The sequence below is a fragment of the Gastrolobium bilobum genome, unplaced genomic scaffold (assembly GCF_033153095.1).
Source record: "Gastrolobium bilobum isolate Gb01-03AN ecotype WA unplaced genomic scaffold, APGP_CSIRO_Gbil_v1 utg10772, whole genome shotgun sequence".
Lineage (NCBI taxonomy): Eukaryota > Viridiplantae > Streptophyta > Magnoliopsida > Fabales > Fabaceae > Gastrolobium > Gastrolobium bilobum.
This window is the reverse complement of record NW_026897585.1, coordinates 244273-257555: the sequence shown is the minus strand read 5'-3', so window position 1 is coordinate 257555 and position 13283 is coordinate 244273.

The following is a 13283-nucleotide window of genomic DNA, read 5'->3' as shown; positions in this document are numbered from 1 at the left end:
AAACCTTGCAAGTTATAATAAACAAGTCACGTAAGAATAGACCTAGCTAGCTAGCACATATTATGATATAGGCTCTTGATAGATTGCTTAGTCTATTTACACCTCAATTGTAACATCCTGATCGAGCGCTGACAAGGGCCGGGGAGTGATCGCGCAGTGCAAAAAGACATGGACAATGAGCGGCTCCTGACAAGCTTTCAGTGGGGGGTTATATGAACGAATGAATCGAATCGACACCCGAAAGAGAAGAATTTCAAAGATAGTGCAGTTATGAGACTGCACAGTTACAGATAGCTTGTAACAATTAATTGGTACTATCTATACTAACAAGATACATCTACTTTTCGATAGCCGAAACTAAAGAACTTCATAGTTAAGCGTGCTTGACTTGGGGCAATTATAGGATGGGTGACCTCCTGACAAGTTTTTCCAAAAAATGTGCAAGTGATAAAAAAATACACTGAAAAATTTCGTGTTAGTATGTAGGGATAATCTTTAATTCTTGAAGCGGCTGAGTGTTCAAACAAACGAGTGCATAGTATGCTCAGTGATTTTTTTTTTCTTTTTTAAATAACTATTTTTAAAAAAATAAACTATTTTTATTCCATTTGTTACGTTTATTTGTATTAAAAAAAAGTTACATGCACATTGAAAAATGCAAGTATCTGTTTCCAAAAAAAAAAATACAAGTATCTTGTTGTATTACTAAAAAATATAATAGAAGCTACATGCAAATGATATTATGTTTGAAATATGTGTATTTTTATTACACAAATAAAAATTCCAAAATATTTGTTAATACTAAATATATATTATTTAAGCTCACATTTATTCTCATTCAAATGACAGCGTGTAACCAAAATTTAAACATACGTAAATTATGATGCTAGCGCGCGCTCTCTCTCTCTCTTTCTTGAGAAGGAAAAATAAAATTAAAAAAAAAAAAAAAACGAGCTATCTTTACAAATTCCGTTTTTTTTTTTTTGGAAATAACAAATTCGGTTTATTTGAACAACTTGTAAAATCAATCTTTTTTCGATTACGTGAGCGCGAAAATTATGTAACTGCTCCACAAGAATAACCTTTTTTAAATTTAAATTTAAATTTTCATCTCAACTAATGAAAATTGTTCAACGTAACTTCAACATCTCCGTTATGTTGTCACTCATTTAGAATCACAGCTGTGCACTCAGACATGTCTTAAGTTATTTTTAATTTGTTAATGCAAAAAATCACACTTCTCAAAAAGTTTAACTGTTGTCAATTAAAGAATAGAAGGACGAACGCTTTGGTACCCTTTCAAAAATATCACAGTCCTTGGTTTCGTGCAACAACGGCTCCAGCTTAATTCATGTGATAATTGCACTTTAGCAACAGGTCCAGTCGATTCTAGAATTAATATATGATTTTAATGTTTTTAAATTGAATATAGATAAGTTACTTATATTTTGTTTTAAAATGATGTTATTTTGAATTAAAAAATTATAATAAAAAAAATTATTATAATCTTAAAATAAATTATAATTACAAAAAAAACTTAATTGTAGCTTCAAAATAATGTCATTTTAGGCTTAATATAAATAAATTATCTACATTAATTATTAAAAATATGAACCTTAATATATAATCAGGTTTGTTGAAAAATTATCTCATGTCCGTGCATAAAAATTAACCTAACATTATTACTTACTGATTCACAAGCTCCAATTTTATTTTTATTTTTTCAGTTTTTTTTTTTTATAGACACAGAACATACAATTCGGTAGGTGGGCCATAGCATGGCGATGCCCCTTCTCTCACATCCATAATATCACGCGGCATCGTACCTTTTTTCATTTGATTTTATTTCATTTTTTTTTATTCTTTTCCTTTATAGAACGAATAATGATCAACTGTGCCATTATAATATTTTTCACTCCAGAAAAAGAACAAACATAGATAATAAACCGCTTGAAATCAGTTTAAGTGATAAAGATCAATCAAGGTTTTATACAAAAAAAAAAAAAAACTCATAAAATTAAATTGTTTCTAGTAAATAATGAAGGTATAAGTTCCATTTAAACGGTATCATAGCAAATAAACAAAATGATTAAATATAAACTCAAATCCACGGTAAAATTGCGAATACTTGTAACAATGATAAACGGTCGTTACCAAGTTAAAAAGTAAAAACTATTTGGCTGTGTTATGAAAATAATATTTTCTAAAATAATGAAAAAATTACTAAATTTAAGGTTCTATGATATTTGACTGAAATATAAGAGGAACAACAAATTGATTTTTTACTTATTTGTTTTCTAATTTTTTATTTTTTATTTTTATTATTATTGTGATGATGAATCATGAATCAATTAATTTATCGGGTACAGACACACATAGCGAGTAATAGTGAAACCATGTGAAGTGGCAGATGATCAAAATTCAAAGGCGCGGATACTACCACGTGGCGGGACACGTTTACCACCTTGAAAAGTTGGATCTGACATGGACCTTGTCAACGCGACCGCCGTCTCTCCGCAACCATTTCCTCCACGAACCACGGTAATCGTACGATTGTGTCGGAGCAAACCTTGGATGCTACTGCTATATCATGAATTTGGATTCAATCATATGAAAAAATAGTTATATAATTATATTATTTGATCATAATCAAGATGAGATAGGAGAAAAATATATATATAATTTTTAAACAAATGATTATAATCAAATAATATGATCACATAAATATATTTTTTATATTAAAGGATACAAATCCCTACCTCATACATCACTTTTTAAAAAAGAAAAATTTTAGATTTGGAAGGAATTATAATAAAAGATTTGGAATCCAATGGTATTAAAAATTTCCAATTTAGGAAGATGATATTCATTTATTTCCATGTTTATGGACCTGGGTCCCAATCCAGTGGCGGAACTAGCAAAGTATCTTATTCAGTGCCAACAATTTCAATTGGTGCCAAAATACTTAAAGTTATATAGTTACGTTTAAAACGTGGCTAATTTTCAAAAAATTTAAAACATAATTTGCTGTGTTTATTTAGCTATGATTGAAACGTGGCTAAATTAACCAATACCAAAGTATCTACTGGCACTAACGTGTAGGGGTGTTCATCAACCGATTCAAACCGCGGTAACCGAACCGAAAAATCGGTAATCGAATAAATTCAAAATCGAAAAAAACCCCCCAAATTTTAATTGGATTGGAACGGGTTTTGGATGGGTTGATGAAAACTGATCTAATATATTAATTCTCCACTACCTACTTGGGTCTTTCTCAATCATAGCCCAAAAATTTTTAAACACAATACCTATTAACCTATCAACTAAACCCAAAAATAAAATCTAATCACATCTCATCAACAAAATTTTATCTTTGTAGAGTTTCATATCTCATTGCCAGAAAAAAAAACTATATTATAGTTTACTAATGCTTTTGAATTTCAAAAAAATAAAAAATTTACAAAGTCAATATATATAAAAGATGGGATAAAGTTATACTTACAACCTATTTTTGTTTACAACCTTTTACAACCAATATCTTAATCGTTGATTCCCGTCAATCAACGGTTATCATTAATTGCAAATTAAATATTAATTAATGAATTTGATTTGCGAAAATAATAACCGTTGATTAACAGAAATCAACGGTTAAGATATTGATTGTAAAAGGATGCAGAAGTGTATCACTAGTAACTACATTTGGAGAACTACTGAACCTCTATCTGCATTTTTGGAAAAAATTCCTTGCTTCTTCAAGACTACAACATCTACGCTTATATATATGTCTCTAAACTTGTACAACAAAGCAAGCTTGAGCTAAGTAAAGATCGTCGGAGAAGATTAAGATAAAAATAAAATATAAAGATCGTCGGGTGGGAACCATTTGTCGAGGAGTAATATAAAGATCTAAACATCAATTTGAAAGAACAACGATCTGCCACTATTGACTAACAAACTTTATAAAGTTTAATAAGATAAAGATAAAATATATTATGATTTTGTTTTAAGAGAAAGGATATTTTTGACAATTCATCTTTAATTTAGTATTTTGTTTGCCCTGGGTGTTTTTGGTATTTTATATAATGAGGGTATTTTAGTCATTCAGATGATTAAATGACACATAATGGAACCATAAGGGATACAAGTGATTATTTTCAAACCACAAGGACATAAATGATATAAAACAAACCACAGTGGGTGAAATTAAAAAAATTTCTTTAAAATATAAAAGTCTTAACCTAGGCCTGTTAGCCTATTAAACATTTAATAATTATAATAATAATTAAAAATAATATTATTTTATTATTCAAAATTATTAAAATAATAATTTATTTATTTTAATTAAAATAAATATGATATAGGCCAACTTGTAGGCTTATAAGCCCGACATGTATAAAAAAAAGTCTATGGCTTATTTTATAGATAGGTTTTTTAAAAGCTTAGGCCTGTTCTATTTGACTATTTGTAATAGGCCAGATCTATCCTAATATAAGTTAGGTCATAGGTCACTGTAGGTCGACCTAGACCATTTACACCCCTATATACAGTTATCCAAAAAATGTAAAACTAAAAGAATACATACACAAATACATAAACTCTTATATTCGTAGTATATATGCTCATAGCCAATGTCATTATCAGTTATCGCTGCCATGTAGTTAATAAAAAGCTCCATACACAAATAAAGAAGTTTGGAGGTAGGATATTTATACTATCAATTATTTCTATTACTAATCAATTGTCATTCTAATATGACTATATATTCCGAGAAGTATATTAAAAGTTGTTTTTTCTTTTCTCTCTTTATAAAAACTTTTCAAAATTTGTCAGCTGAAAAGTATGATTCATTGATGATTAGAGTGAAAGTAGATTAAATCGGTAGTAAAAATAATTACTAGTATGAATATCATACCTCCTATCAAAATCCTTAACTGTCAATTTAGAAAGTTAATGTTTTTAATCATAGGGCATATAATTATTCCTCTCCTGGAGAAAAATTTATACCCGAATAAGTTGTAAACTCTTCTTCAAAATTTGACAGCATTGTCCACAAATATATAAAGTTGTAAACCTTTCTAGACTTCTCTTTCTCCCGATGTTGTTCATGAGCAATCAAGTTAATCACAAAGTAGCTCCAAACTACTATTCCAATAAATATTTGTATCATAATCACTTACACTTATTTTAATAAAAATCCTTAACTCTTACAATGTTTACATTACAGAGTTGTCATAAAGAATGATATACTTTTTTATTCTAACATTTACAATCAATTGTATATATCTTATTCTCATGTTTTGTTTGGGGGAAGGGGAAGAGATATTATTCAGATTGTACTTGTAACTTTCAATTAGGATGTGTACAGTTGGTGTACATAAAATGTGTCCTATAGAGAGTGAAGTATGTTGATATAGGGGGTGTCCCTAGTGGCAGTGATAGAGATCAAAGCACTAGTGAAGCTTCCCATGGTGTGCATAAGGGGGGTTGTGGAAGTGGCTAGGATAACTCTCAATGGTAGCAGAGCATGAAGTTCAATGGAGGAGAATAAGTCCCTTCCTCAATGTGAGAGGGGGTATTTAGAGTGGGAGCTCCAATCAACCTAACCCGCCTAGCCTTTTCAGGCTGGGCATGCTAAACCCCTGCCAGTGTGCAGGGGCAGCCATGTGCATGGGAAGGGGGAGAATTGTAGGGCTTCCTCCTTCAATGCTAAGCCCAAGCCCATTGAGGGGTTTCCTAAAAACCCTAACCCTATATCTCACCTCCTCTATATATTCATTAGTTGTGGGTGGAGGCTAGGTTAACAGATCAGAGAGAAAATTTGAGAGAATCATTTGAGAGATCTCTAAAGAGAGTTTGAGTGAAACGTCTCTAGGATAGTTTGATTATCACCATTGTTGGAGAAGTTGAGTTAACCACCACATTGGTGTATTTGATTATTTGTAACCATTATTTCATAGTGGATTTTTGATCTGGACTAGGTCCCGTGGGTTTTTATTTCTTCATTGAAGAAGGTTTTCCCACGTTAAATCTGGTTGTGTTCCTATTCTCTCTCTCCTGTTTTGTGATTTTTCGTTTTTGATTTTTCCGTTGCGCTACCCGACCTGGTGAAATTCAAGCCGAGGTATTGCAGAGATCCGAGATCAGGATATTGTTGATTGACTTCCGCACAAAGGCTGCTTAGCCGAGCTTGAGGGAACCGAGTTCCCAACAATGGTATCAGAGCCCGAGTTCGACGAGTTCTGAGGGAGACGAGATGGAGACCAGTGGCAAAACCAACGATGGAGACATGTTCAAGTTGACCGCTGATAATTTCACCTATTGGAGACCGATGATGGAAGATAATCTCTACTGCAAAGATTTACATGAGCCTATTATCCTTGATGAGAGACCGGCAGGCAAAACTGATAAGGAGTGGGAGATCCTGAGTCGGAAGGCAGTAGGCACGATCAGGAAATATATTGATAAAAGCCTCTTTGAGCACGTGTCCGAGTTCACGAACGCGTATGAGTTGTGGACGAAGCTGAAGCCTATGATTCAGAGGAGGACTCCGAGGAATAAAGCATATCTGGTTCGCCGACTTGCGAAGCTTGAATACAAGGACGACATGAGCATGATTGAACACCTCAACATCTATAAAGGTATTGTGAATCAGCTGTCGAAAGCTGAGATGAAAATTGATGATGAGATGCAGGCTTTGCTGCTGTTGAGCTCGCTGCCAGAAAGCTGGGATACTCTGGTGGTGACTTTGAGTAATTCAGCTCCAGAAGGAAAGTTGAAGATGGATGTCGTGACAGACAGCCTCCTGAGCGAAGAAGTCAGGAGAAGAGAACAAGGTGTTTCAAGCACGTCTGAGGCCAACATTGCTGAGAACAAAGGAAAATCTGACTCCCGGGGTAGAAGCAAAAGCAGGGGTAGAGGTTGTGACAGACGAGAAAATTCCAGAGGTCGGTCAAAGATGAAATATGAGTTGAAGTGTTTTTACTGTGGAAAGACAGGACATAAGAAGCCAGACTGTTGGACCCTGCAGAATGATGAGAAGAACGACTCTGTGAAGCCGGATCAGATTATTCCCAAGAAGAGGGAAGACAAGAACACCACTGCGGTGGCTGCCAATCCGGATGCCGAGATATTCCTCCTTGGTGAGGATAATTATTTGAATGTTGCATATGATGACTGCACCTGGATTGTAGACTCTGGTGCCTCCTTCCACGTTACTCCACACAAAGGTTTTTTCTCCTCTTACCGAGGTGGTGATTTTGGAGTCGTGAAGATGGGAAATCAAGTGACCAACAAGATTGTTGGTGTCGGTGATGTAACTCTGACCACGGATGTCGGATGCCGACTTGTGTTGAAAGATGTAAGGCATGTTCCTGACATGCGTTTGAACCTAATCTCGGTAGGCAAACTTGATGATGCCAGGTTAGTGAACTACTTCGGTAGTGTTAGATGGAAGCTGGCCAAGGGAAACTTGGTCGTGGCCCGAGGTAAGAAGGAAGGCTCATTGTACGTGATGCAAGGAAAGATCAATGGCGGAGAAGCCAATTCTATCCGAGATGAACCTAGCTTGGAGCTATGGCACAAGCGCCTCGGCCACATGAGCGAGAAAGGGCTCCAGATCCTAAACAATAAAGGATTATTGACCGGGTTGAAAGGCCAAGCGTTGGAAAGTTGCACGCATTGCCTAGCTGGAAAGCAGCACCGGGTTTCTTTTGTGAGACCAGATCAACCTAGACGACGCATGTATATTTTTGACCTCGTCCATACTGATGTCCGCTCCATGTCGGAAAGATCCCTTGGAGGAGCTCAGTACTATGTTTTATATTGATGACCATTTCCGCAAAGTGTAGGTATATTTGTTGAAGTCTAAAGACTAGGTACGCCAATCCTTTAAAGAATTCCATGCGATGGTTGAAAGGGAGACTGACAAGAAATTGAAGGTGGTCCGATCTGATAATGGTGGTGAGTATTGCGGCCCTTTTGATGCATATTGCAGAGCGGCCGAGATTCGACTTGAGAAGACGCCCGCCAAGACTCCACAGTTGAATGGACTGGCTGAGAGGATGAAACGAACTTTTGAAGATAAGGTCTGAAGTATGTTGTCCAATGCCAGATTGCCGAAATCATTTTGGGGAGAAGCCGTCAAAACAGCTGTTGACTTGATCAACCTCTCACCATCACGGCCACTTGAAGGAGAAATTCAGAAGAAGCCTGGACAGGTCAGAAAGCGGCCTATAATTAATTGAAAGTGTTTGGATGCCGAGCTTTTATGCATATCCCTAAAGATGAAAGGGAAAAACTTGATGTTAAGACAAAAGAATGCATCTATCTTGGTTCGCCGAGATGTGAGTTCGGGTTTCGACTTTGGGATCCAATCAATAAGAAGATCGTGAGAAGCCGAGATGTGATCTTTCATGAGCATGAGAATATTCATGACATCTCGAAGCCCAAAGTCCGAGTTACTGTCAGACGTGAAGAACCCAATCCTCCTGTCCGAGCTGAAGCAGGGGGAGAAAATCAAGAAAATGATGATCAGCAACAAGCTGAAGATGACCAAGACACTGAGGTTTGAGTTGATGATGAGATCCGGGAGGAGAATGATGAACCAGGTTCTAAAGCTGAAGAACAGCCGAGATATCCAACTCGAGAAAGAAGACCCTCTACGAGATACTCATATGATGAATACACCGTTGTTGCTGAAGACGGTGAGCCTCAGAGTTATGATGAGGCTGTGATGAGCTCAGAGAAAGACGAATGGAAAAAGGCAATGCCAGACGAGATGAAGTCTCTGCACGAGAATCAGACTTATGAGTTGACCGAGTTGCCAAAAGGAAGATGAGCTTTGAAAAATAAATGGGTCTACAAGATTAAGAATGAAGAGAACGGGCAAAAGCCAAGATACAAAGCCCGGATTGTAGTGAAAGGCTGCAATCAGAAGAAAGGAGTAGACTTTGAGGAGATTTTTTCTCCTGTGGTAAAAATGACCTCGGTCTGAACCGTGTTAGCAATGGCGGCTTCGATGGACCTCGAGGTAGAACAAATGGACATGAAGACAGGATTTCTTCACGGTGATTTATAAGAAGAAAAATATATGGAGCAACCTGAAGGATTTCAAGCTCCAGACCAAGAAGACTTGGTATGTCGGTTGAAGAAGAGCCTCTATGGCTTGAAGCAAGCACCTCGACAATGGTACAAGAAGTTTGAATCATTCATTACTGATCATAAGTTTGAGAAGACAGAAGCCGACCACTGCGTATTTGTGAAGAGGTATGAGGCATGAGATTTCCTGATTTTGTTGTTATATGTTGATGACATGCTTATTGTAGGGAAAGACAAATCGAGGATAGCCGCCCTGAAAAAGGCGTTGAGCTCGTCCTTCGCAATGAAGGACCTCGGCCCTGCAAAGCAGATTCTCAAAATCAATATCATTCGAGATAGACAGAAGAAGCTACTGTGGTTGAGTCAAGAGAAATATATTGAGAAGATTCTGAAGAGATTCAGCATGGACAAAGCCAAAACAATGAGCACCCCCTAGCCGGACACATAAAGCTGAAACAGAAGCAATGTCCAAGATCTGATGAAGATAAAGATGAGATGATGAAGGTCCCTTACCAATCCGCTGTCGAAAGCTTGATGTATGCAATGGTTTGCACTAGACCCGACTTGATGTATGCTGTTAGAATGGTAAGCCGATATTTGTCAAACCCCGGCAAAGAGCATTGGGAAGCAGTGAAGTGGATCTTCAAGTACCTCTGAGGTACAACCGACTTATGTCTCCGATTTGGAGAAGGCAAAGCCGAGTTGCAAGGTTACTCGGATTCTCATTTAGGGGGAGACGCTGACTCGAGAAAGTCGACTACAGGATATTTGATGAGATTTGCCGGAGGAGCTGTCTCTTGGCAATCAAGACTTCAGAAATGTGTTGCACTATCGACAACTGAGGCTGAGTACATTGCAGCAACTGAGGCAAACAAAGAGATGCTGTGGATGAAGAAGTTCCTCATGGAACTCGGCCATGATCAAGACAAGTACGAGCTGGGTTGTGACAATCAAAGCTCAATCCATCTTGCGGAGAATTCAACCTATCACTCCTGCACTAAGCATATTGATGTGAGGTATCACTGGATCCGGGATGTGGTGGAAGGTGGAGAGCTCGAACTCATCAAAGTGCACACTGACCAAAATTGGTCCGACATGATGACGAAGCTGGTTTCAACAAGGAAATTTGAAGACTGTTGTGAAGGAGCCGGGTTGATGCTGAAGCCGACGCATTGAAGTCGGAGGGGGAGATTTTTTGGGCTTCCTCTTTCAATGCTAAGCCCAAGCCCATTGAGGGGTTTCCTAAAAACCCTAACCCTAGATCTCACCTCCTCTATATATTCATTAGTTGTGGGTGGATGCTAAGTTAAGAGATTAGAGAGAAAATTTTAGAGAATCATTTGAGAGATCTCTAGAGAGAGTTTGAGTGAAACATCTCTAGGGTAGTTTGATTATCACCATTATTGGAGAGGTTGAGTTAACCACCACATTGATGTATTTGATTCTTTGTAACCATTATTTTATAGTGGATTTTTGATCTGGACTAGGCCCCGTGAGTTTTTACTTCTTCATTGAAGAAGGTTTTCCCACGTTAAATCTGGTTGTGTTCCTCTCCTCTCTCTCCTGTTTGTGATTTTTTGCTTTTTGATTTTTCCGCTGCGCTACCCGACCTGGTGAAGTTCATGCTGAGGTATTGCCGAGATCCGAGATCAGGATCTTGTTGATTGACTTTCGCACAAAGGCTGCTTAGCCGAGCTTGAGGGAACCGAGTTCCCAACAGTTTAATGGAGGAGAATAAGCCCCTTCCTCAATGTGAGAGGGGGTATTTAGAATGAGAGCTCCAATCAACCTAGCCAGCCTAGCCTTTTTAGGTTGGGCATGCTAAACCCCTGCGAGTGTGCAGGGGCAACCATGTGCATGGGAAGAGAGGAAATCCTATGTTGCCTTCTAGAAGTGAGCTTTTTAGGCTGGACCCAGTGGCTGGACCTATGTAAGTGTGCTATCCAGAACAGGATGATGCTTTGCTTACTTAATTTGATATGTTTGTTATCCTCTCCCGATGGAACCCTATTTTCATCATAAGAACTGTGAAAACCTTAATGCGCATATACTTTCATGGAAGTATTTCACATTACACGTTTATGGCGAATCATCAATTTGGACATTTGAGAATAATTATGATAAATTAGTGGATTTTTGTAAATACTTTGATAAATAATTACGATACTAGTGCTGATCATGAGTCACTAGTACATTTCAATAAATACTTTGATAAATTAAAATCTCCATTTAAATTATAGTCCCAAACTTCGTGTTATAGAGGTATGAACTCTTAGAAAAGCATTAGAATATCATCAATTCCAATTTCACTAATCATTCCATTTTTTATAAAAAGTCATGTGATTATATATGAGACTCTAACGAAAATAATTATACTTTAATTTACCATTAATGTGGTGGTTACAAAATACATCAAAAGTAATGAGAAATCAAATACTTATCCATTGTATTTTACAACATTCCGCTTAATTTCTAATTCAATATCATGAATATCTAATAATAGAAAATGAGTGTTAGAAATTTTTAAAGTGAAGCATGTTATAAGCAATTAGGAGTGAAAATAGGAAATTGGCCTGTCGGGTGCTTATGACTTGAACTATGTTGGGCTAGGTCTAACCTAATAAAAGAGAATTTTCAATTCTTGATAAACATAAAAAATTTGATGGGCTTAAATAAGTTAATAAGCTAAGTCTTTTTTTCTTAAAAAAAAATTTAAATCAGATGAGACTTATAAATTTGCGTATATTAAACTAATAGATAAAGTTAGTATTAAAATATTTTACATTAATCTAACATATTTAAATTAAAACCTAACTCACGTAACCCTAGCAATATATATATATATATATATATATATATATATATATATATATATATATATATATATCTTGCTCTTTATCTCATTCTGAACAAAGTAGTTAACGTTGAATTTCTCACTTTCGCGTTTAATTTTTATTTTTTTCAACAAAATAATCATTATTTTTTGTTACATATTCAATTGCACCCATAATTTTGGATCATAGATGGTCATTTAAGAACGTTTTCTCTAAAATAACTAATACTATTTATTCAATAATTTTAAAATATAAAAAGTGCAAACTCGAATGACCTTTAGGGATTTGTTAACATATAATGTGACAGGTTAAAAAAGTGAAACTATTAATAAAGGACGTAATAACTAAAATATTTAATATTTTTTATAAATAATATAATTATATGAATATCCGAAACCTCAAAAACGTTATTCCAAACTGTAATTAATCAGAATTATTAATTTCTTTCCCTTGTAACTTACAAAGAGCCTATAAAGACCATATATAAGGGGACATAGATACACAATGAAAAAAGTTATCTGTCTTTCTCCTTGTACTAATTTTCTCTCTGTTCCTTCTATGTTCTTGTTCTCCTTTATTTTATAACAATATTTTCTTATTTAAGTAATTGGAATAAGTAAAAAAAATTAATTTAATTTTTGTTTCTAATCTTTCACTTTAGGACACATGTTCTATACTTAATTATGATTGTATGCAAAAATGTGAATTCATATGCATGCAGTGTCGGTTAATAAAATTATGGGAAAAATGTTTGTTATTTTAAATGACAGAAAATTAAGTCATTTTAAGAGAGATACAGACACAGAAAATTTGAATTTTAAATTAAAAAAAACCACCCACTTTCTCTCTCCCATGATTTCTGTTTTTCTGTGTCGATCTCTCTCTTAAAATGACATAACTTATGTCATTTAAAATGACAAACACCAAACCCTAAAATTATATGTTTTTTTTGGTAAATGATATCATACAGATGTATGTATGTGTGTATTTGATTTAAGATATCTCTACACTGCAAAACTAAGAAGTCACACATTTCGATTAGTTATTTTGACAATTATCTTTTTCATAATTTAAAATTTTAAAAACAAGTATATATAATAATATAATTTATATGAAATTATTCATGATAAATAACATTAATCTTTGAATTAGTGGACAAAAAAGGTTTAAATTGATTAATTTTGGGCTTGTTTTATTGGCTTAACATGAACAATGTCGAAGAATTTCATTCCCAATGTGGGCTTTCATGGTAGTACCACGACGTTGTGGGTTGGACCATTTGGAACGGCCCAGTCGATTTACAAGTAAAAAAATGCTGGGGGTGATACGGAAGCGAGAGTGCCGGGGGGCTTT